Source organism: Macrotis lagotis, chromosome 5 (assembly GCF_037893015.1).
Source record: "Macrotis lagotis isolate mMagLag1 chromosome 5, bilby.v1.9.chrom.fasta, whole genome shotgun sequence".
NCBI lineage: Eukaryota > Metazoa > Chordata > Mammalia > Peramelemorphia > Peramelidae > Macrotis > Macrotis lagotis.
This window is the reverse complement of record NC_133662.1, coordinates 5,205,539-5,213,269: the sequence shown is the minus strand read 5'-3', so window position 1 is coordinate 5,213,269 and position 7,731 is coordinate 5,205,539. Positions and strand designations below refer to the sequence as shown.

The window sequence follows — 7,731 nt, the reverse complement described above, 5'->3', positions numbered from 1 at the left end:
GGAGATGATGATGATGATGATGATAATGACTCATTTATATATTGTTTTAAGATTTACAAAATACCCTCTCACAACATCCTGTCAGGTAGGTAAGGCAAGAATTGTTATCCTCAAGTATAGGTAAGAAATATGAGAAGAACAAACCCAACAAAAGAGTGTTGGGTAGAGCAAAGAATTCTGGGGAGGAACTGTATTAGGACAGAGGTTTTGAATATTTTTCTTATAAAGCTTTCTTGAATGTCCCTGCATGTGATGATCACTGATAGAGGGGGAATGGGATGCTAACTTTGGAGGTGTTGCTAATCATGTAGGTGATGCTAGCCATGTAGGAAGAGGCTTTGGTGTTGGTACACCACAGTAGGTCTACTGGGAATCTCCGTCCTGGGGCCAATAGGGAAATTGGAAAAATAGGATGAGGGAGAAAAGAGGTACTCGGCAGAGGCTGGGTGGTAGAATGGAAAGAGAACTGGTAATGAAGTTTGTAGTTTTGGGTTGGAGCTCCAGGATCACAGGTAAAATTCTCTGTCATTCAACATCCTTTGTAACTTGACCCCCTCCTACCTTTCTAGGTTTCCTATACCTAGCTCCTCTCCACATACTGTGAAATCCAATGATACCATACAAAACACCCCCATCCCCTGACTCCAGACATTTTCATCTTTCTTGGATCACTTTCTCTGCTCATCTCTACCTCCTGGAATCTTTCAAGTCCCAGCTAAAATTCCACCTTCAAGGGGTAGCTAGGGGTACAGTAGAGTCAGCAGGACCTGAGTTCAAATCCAGCCTCATACTTCCTAGCTGCCACACCCCATTGCTTCACAAAAATAAACAAATAAAACCTCATTTTCTGAAAAAAGCCTATACTGACCCTCCTTAATGTGAATGATTTCCCTTTACTATAATCCCTTTACTGATATAAATCTGCATATTTATCACATATATATCTATATTTGTATCTATCTATCTATATATATATATCTTATTTAAATGTAACTGTTTATATGTTGTCTGTCTAATTAGTCTGAGCTTGGTGAGAGCAGGGATTGTTTTATATCACTCTTTAGATTAAAGCAAAACCTGGGGGTTCAAGAATTTCTAGAAAATTGGGTCTCAGGAAGGTAATATCATCAAGTTTTATTATTATGTGATGTAGCAAGCAGGCAACAAAACCCTACACACATCATATGGCAATTTAAACAGACAGAAGTTTGTTCTTACAGATTCAAGAAGTTCCCCAGTACAATGAGGAAAGAGATGTGTCAGAGAATAAATATAAACATAGATGGGGTTCAGGTGGCAAAATTATGTACCCTAAAAATGGCCTTCTCTGAGAATGGAAAATTTTTATTCAGGGATATAGTTAATAGTGTGTTGAGGAGCACCTGAGTTCAAATGTGACCCCAAATATTTAGTAGCTGGGTGACCCTGGACAAGTCACTTCACTCTGCCTCAGTTTCCTCATCCTTGAAATGAGCTGGAAAAGGAAATCTGTGATAAGAAAACTCAAAATGAAGTCACATGTGACCAAATGACTGAACAATTAAAAAACAAAATTTCTCTTCAGTCCCAGATGTGCCAGAGAAGTTGTTAGGGTTTTTTTATTTTAATGATAATAGACTTGAGTAAGGAGAGTTTCTTTATCAGGACCACAAATTGAGGAGAGGATCTAAGCCAGTAAAAGAAAGAATTAGCTCAGACCATTGCAACTAGTCAAGAGTTTATCCAATCAAGAGCTATGAACCTTATCTACCGGACTCAGGGTTAACTGTAGAAAAGTACACCTGATATGTCTGCCTATCTGCTTTTATGGGCATTAGGACTACTTAACCTAAGTAACTCCATATTGGAGTCCTATCATTATAACTCTAATGTCAAAATCTAACATCAAGCAATATAAAGTTTGCAGTTATTGCAAGGTGTTTAATAAATATTTATTGACTGACTGACCTATTAACTATGTGAATTTGGATGAATCCCTTTCAATCTCTCTTGGCCATTGGTTGTTTTTTTCCCCCTTTGGTTTTGACCAGACTAAATGATTCTTTCCAGCTTTAGCTATCTATAACCAAGCAATCTCTCGACCAAGAAACTTCATCCAAGATGATTTCAGATTTTTCTGACCACTCAGTTTCATCCAATGATAACTGTGCCCCTACCAAAAAAAAAAAAAAAGAAGAAAAACCAGTGTCACCTGCATTTGGTTACACTCTTCCAGGAAATATAACAGCTATACAGAATAGCATGAATACTGGATTTGAAATCATAGGACCCGAGTTTAAATTGCTGCTTTGGTTTCCAACTAATTAATAACAATGATAGTTAACATTTGTATAGTACTTTAGAGATAGTACGTGTTTGAACCTCAACAACTCTTGTGAAGGAGATATTATATAGATTGAAAAATATTATATATTTTGTAGATTAAAAAACCTAGGCTGTAGGAAGTTATGTGATTTACTCCAAGTCAAATATGTCATTAAAGGCAGGAGTCAAACTCAGATTCTCCTGACTTCTAATCCATGGCTCTTTCTGTCTATAATTGCCATATAATTGCCAAGGATTAAGTACTTACGTAGACCAGGTACTGTACTAAACCCTTACACGTGGGTGGTCTGTTCAAAGGAATATAAATTGTTTCTGTTTTGTCCAGAAACTCTGGGTGTCTTCCAGTCCCAAATTGATTATTTTTATGAAGGCAAACTAACCCATCTTTTGCCTCATTTCTTACCTAGCCTTTAATAATTCAGAAAACTAAGACCTGGGAAAGGTTTTAGCTTAAAAAGACCAAGGTCTTCCACTATATCCTAGGCCTTTGCCAGTCATCCTGACCTATGTCTTGCCACTGGATTTTGATGACTGGAGGAAAGAGTGGGGTTGATGACTCTACGAGTCCCTGCCTCACTTAAATCCAATTCAGTTGCAAGTCAAGGCATCACCTTCCTGTGATCAGGCATCACCTGGTCCTCTTCAAGGATGAACAACAATAAACAAACTGAATACAAAGAAAAGGCAAATGAATACCTGCCTTCAAGTACTTCATCTTTCTTGGTCTCATTTTTTTATCCTTTATAAATGGAGGAATTAAATATTGAAGGTTCTCTGATACTTTCCTGTAAACTGGGATATTGAGGACTTAGTTGACCCATTGAATGGGTCATCCCACCATCTATATCACTAGAGGTGGGAATCCTCCAAAATATGTCCTTTCTCTGGACATAATCTCGATTCCAACTTTATTGCATCCCGTCCTTCACTTTGATCAGTTTGGTTCTCTTCCCAGAGGCAGGAAATCCCAGGTCTGAATGGAGAGGGAGCCACCATGGAAAAGGTCAAAGCTGGGTTTCCTTTGGTTTCACTATGCCATCATGCAAACAAATACCTCTCTCACTTGTTGAGTGAAACCTGAAACCATTAGAATTTCATTTCTTTAGGTAATATTAATATAAAATACAATCATTACAATAACTCATGTTTCTATAGCCCTTTGAGGGCTACAGTGAACTTTCCTCAGTAACCCTGGGAGTGGGTAATATTATTATTTTATTCCCCCTTTTGTAGAAGTGGAAACTAAGGTAGAGAGCTAAAGTCCATTTTTCTGACTACTGTGAAATGTGTCACCTCTGGAAAGGAATGATGCTATGCTGTGATCAGTCATTTATCAATCAGATAAGTGGAATCCTCTTGAGAGCAGGTTTTGAGGGACTGTGGTACCTAAGGAAAGGAAGGGAAAAAGAAATATCAGTGAAGGGCGGGGGGAAGGCAGGAGACTGGAGGTATTGAACACAGGCTTCCAATGCTCAAGTGTTGCTTCAGTGGGCAGAGGGGGCATCTCAGACCTTGGAGGCTTCTGAGATAGCCTAGGAAGTATCAGGCATGATTAAGACCCACCAAGCATGGAGAAATGTGAATCCTTCATTGGCAGCTCATCTACCCCAGACCTTTTTTTTTCTTTTTACTGTGCATCATAAATTATCATCCAGCTTTATTTCTGTTTTACAGCCTCTTCTGAGTCGTCATTCAGAAGATTTACTCTCTTCTTTGGTTTCTCAAACTTAATCTTGGCTGGCTGGTTCTCAAGAAGACTAACTAAGGCTACTCCAGATGTGAGAGGGTCAAAACAAGTCATTTAACTGATAAACTTGCAAGAGCTCTAGTAATAATAATCATTGCCATCACCATAATTAGTAACAATAATATAGTAAAGCTTCAATATTTATAAAGCATTTTACATTTATTATTTCATTTTATTCTCATAACAACCCTAGAAGTTGGTGCTATTATTACAGTGGAGGAAACTGAGACAGAAACTTTAAATGACTTGCTCAGGATCACATAGTAAGTGTCCAAAATAAGCATTAAAAAGAATTTTCTTAGAGAAGAGGATAGAGAATTAGAGAAAATCTGTCCTTGTTCTCAAAGAACTTCTAATTGGGTGGTCAGGAGAGAGAGAGCAAGACAGAGATAGACAGTCACAGAGAGACAGAGACAGAGAGAGGGACAAAAAGAGAGGGACAAAAATAGAGCAAGAGAGATTTAGAGAGAGAAAGAGAAAGAGAAAAAGAAAGAAAAAGAGATAAAGAAAAATAGAGAGAAAAAGAGACACAGAGAAAGAAAACAAAAGAAAAAGAAAGGTGTGTATATAATACAATTTATTGTTATACTATCTTTCTGATTGACTCTCCCCCTTTTCACCTAACTCCTCTAGCCACCTTTGCCCTCGTGATGATTTCAAAATGAAATACTTAGTATCCCCAGGACTCATCTGGTACCTTCCCATTATCACTGCTTTTATTTAGAATTCTCTTTTCTTAATATCTGCTTGTTCATAGCATCTTTTAATATCAACCTCTTCCCACTTTGTCCATATTTCAAGAGTTCAAAAACTCCTTCCTCCCTACAATCTTCTCCAATACCCACAAATGAAATTATCTTTTCTTCCTTGGACCTCTTGCCTCAAATAGTACTTTTCTATGCCTCTGTTTTGTATTTTGGTGAAGATTCATCATAATTAGCTGGAAAGGACTTAAAAGATCAAACCTCCTTTTTTAAAATAGGATGAAATTGAGGCCCTGAGAGGTTAGATGATTTGCCTGAGGTCATACAAGACTGGAATTTGAATTTGAGTCTGTTGAGTCTTTGAATCTTCTGCATCATACTACCTTCTTACTTCATTTTCTTCAGCTTCATGTTCTATTTTGTACCATAGTTATTTTTGCACCTGTGACATACATCATGGTCCAGCCTGGCTACTACATCAGAGATAGGGCAGGTATTTTAAGTCACTATCACATTCTTCTATGGATGAGTTAGTTATAGGGAGAGAAACATGAGTGAAGGAGACCAAGAGTGTGTGCACCAAGTCCATATTTTGCTGGGAATTACTCCACATACTGCAAGAAGGGGACTATGGATGTAATGTGCCTTTGATTAGAATTGCCAGACTAGAGTTAAGCAATCACAGGAGATAACAGAATTAGACTGTAAATCTGGGGAGTAGAAGCAGCAGGAAATAGAATTATTTGCTCTAGGATTGCTACAACTATTTATTAAGTCTGCCTTGGTTATGCTGTATAGTGTTTAGAGTGACAGGCCTGGAGTTTGGAACATTTATCCTCCTGAGTTCAAATTCGGCCTCAGATTAATACTAGCAAGGCTCGCTTCACCCTATTTGTCTCTATTTCCTCATCTGTATAATGAGCTGGAGAAGAAAGAGGAAAATCAAGACAATATCTTTCTCAAGAAAACACCAAATGGTTCTTGAAGTGTTGGATATGACTAAAAAATGACTGAAGAACAATTGTAACAGACTATATGAGCCTCAGATGGTATAATAGCAACTCCTCTGGTCTCATTCTTGCAATTCTCACTCACAATGGCACATTAAGTCCCTGAATCCCATAGTTATGGGGATAACATTGACAGGTTGGAGATCACTAATACTGGTTCCTGAGTCTTTCATTTAGTATGATCCCCATTATTAGTGAACCAATTTATATCAATTATTTTTTACAAAAGGATATTTACTGAGAATCACAAGAATGATAGTTATAACATGATAATTATAACTCAGTTATTCCTAATCAAAAGCATACTCTCTCCTTGAACACAATTCAACATAGTTAAGGTGGTTTTCTAAGTCAATATATGACTCTCAGGGTGTTTTTTTTTTAATGGTTTAGTGACCTGTTTCTTTTTTAATTTGACACCATTGCTCTGGACTCAAGGTTGATTATTAAACTGAGCAGAGTTTCTAATCTTTGCCACCTCAAAAAATTTGTATGAATATTTTTGTATATTCTTAGAATTTATTTTTAGTAATCCCCAGTTCCTCCCTTAATCTGCCTTTTTTCTCTCTCCCTTCCTTTTTCTTCTGCTTCCCTGTGACTATTTAATGAGGATTCTTCCCTTATTTGATCAATTTATTTAAGTGAGGTACAAGGGTCACTCACTCTTCTCATTCTTTCTTCATTTGTACGAATTTCTACTTGTATGTCCAGACAATGTGAGATAATTTCCCTCATTCTTTCTCTCCTTTTATTTACCAGATGTATTCCTCTTTCCCTCCCTTTCTATTCTTTTACAGTCATCAAAGCATAACAGAATTACTTTCAAACCCTCTGTCTGATTAGATTCCTTCTATTACCCTTGATGATGATAACATTGATTGGACACTTGTATCATGTCCTCATAGTAGAATATAAATGATTCCTTCTTGTTTAGCCCTTTATGATTATCACTCCAGTTATCTTTTTATGTTTCTCATGACTCTTCCATTTATATGTACTTCAAAGTTTCTATGCAGCTTTGTTCTTTTCATCAGGAATGCTTACAAATCTTCTATTTCATTAAAGATCCATTTTTTGCCATGTAAGAACATACTTTGCTGAGCAAGTTATTCTTGGTTTTAAGTCTATGTCCTTTGCTTTCTGGAGCATAGAATTCCAAGTTCTTTGAAGTGCTTACTGCTAAATCATAAATCATATCCAAAGATATATGATTGCTAAATAATAATTTTGAGTATAATTCCTCAAGACCTGAATTTTTCTTTCTTTATGGATGCTTGCAATAATTTTCTTTTACTTGAATTTTCTTTTTGGGTCCTGGGAATTTTTCTTTTGCAATGTCTTTCAAGAGGTAACTATTAGATTTTTTTCCTATTTCCACTTTGCCTTCTGGTTCTAAGAAATCTAGGCAGTTTTCTTTTATGATTTCTTGAAATGTGATGTTTAGGCTCCTTTTAAAAAAATTAGTGTAGTTTTAAAATTGTCTAATGCTTCTTAAACTCAGCCTATTTTCCAGCCCTGTTTTTTCTTTGAGATATCTTATATTTTCCTTCATTTTTTTTAGTTTTTGCTTTCGTTTTTACTATTTCTTGTTGTCTCATGAAGTTATCTTCTATTTGCTCCATTCTAATTTTCAGGGAGGTTGTTATTTGGTAAGATTTTGTACTTTTTGAGCCAAGATGTTAATTCTTTTTCCTATTCCTGTTTCCCTAACTTTTATTTCTTCACCTTTTCCCCCCTCTATTGCTCTCATAAAAGCATTTTAAACTGTTTAAAAATATTTTTATTTCATTTCTTCCAGGAATCTTAGATGAACTTATCCAAGCTGTGTTTTGGGGGGCTTTGCTTGTAGATGTTTTGGTGCTATTCTATTTTTTCTGGATTTGTCTTAAGCATCCCTATCATCTTAAAAATTTTTATAGTGGACTGTTTGTTCATCCTTTCAGTC

The 7,731-nt window shown here is 36.4% G+C and overlaps 1 long non-coding RNA gene across 2 annotated transcripts in view; it reads right to left on the bottom strand.

Moving 5' to 3' along the window:
* Positions 1–1,117: 1,117 nt before the first annotated feature.
* Positions 1,118–7,731, bottom strand: part of LOC141523381 (uncharacterized) — a 71,945-nt gene continuing 65,331 nt past the window's right edge. For both annotated transcript variants that reach the window (XR_012478479.1, XR_012478478.1), the window contains exon 4: positions 1,118–3,711. This is a non-coding gene — a long non-coding RNA (uncharacterized LOC141523381). The remainder of the gene's footprint in view (positions 3,712–7,731) is intronic.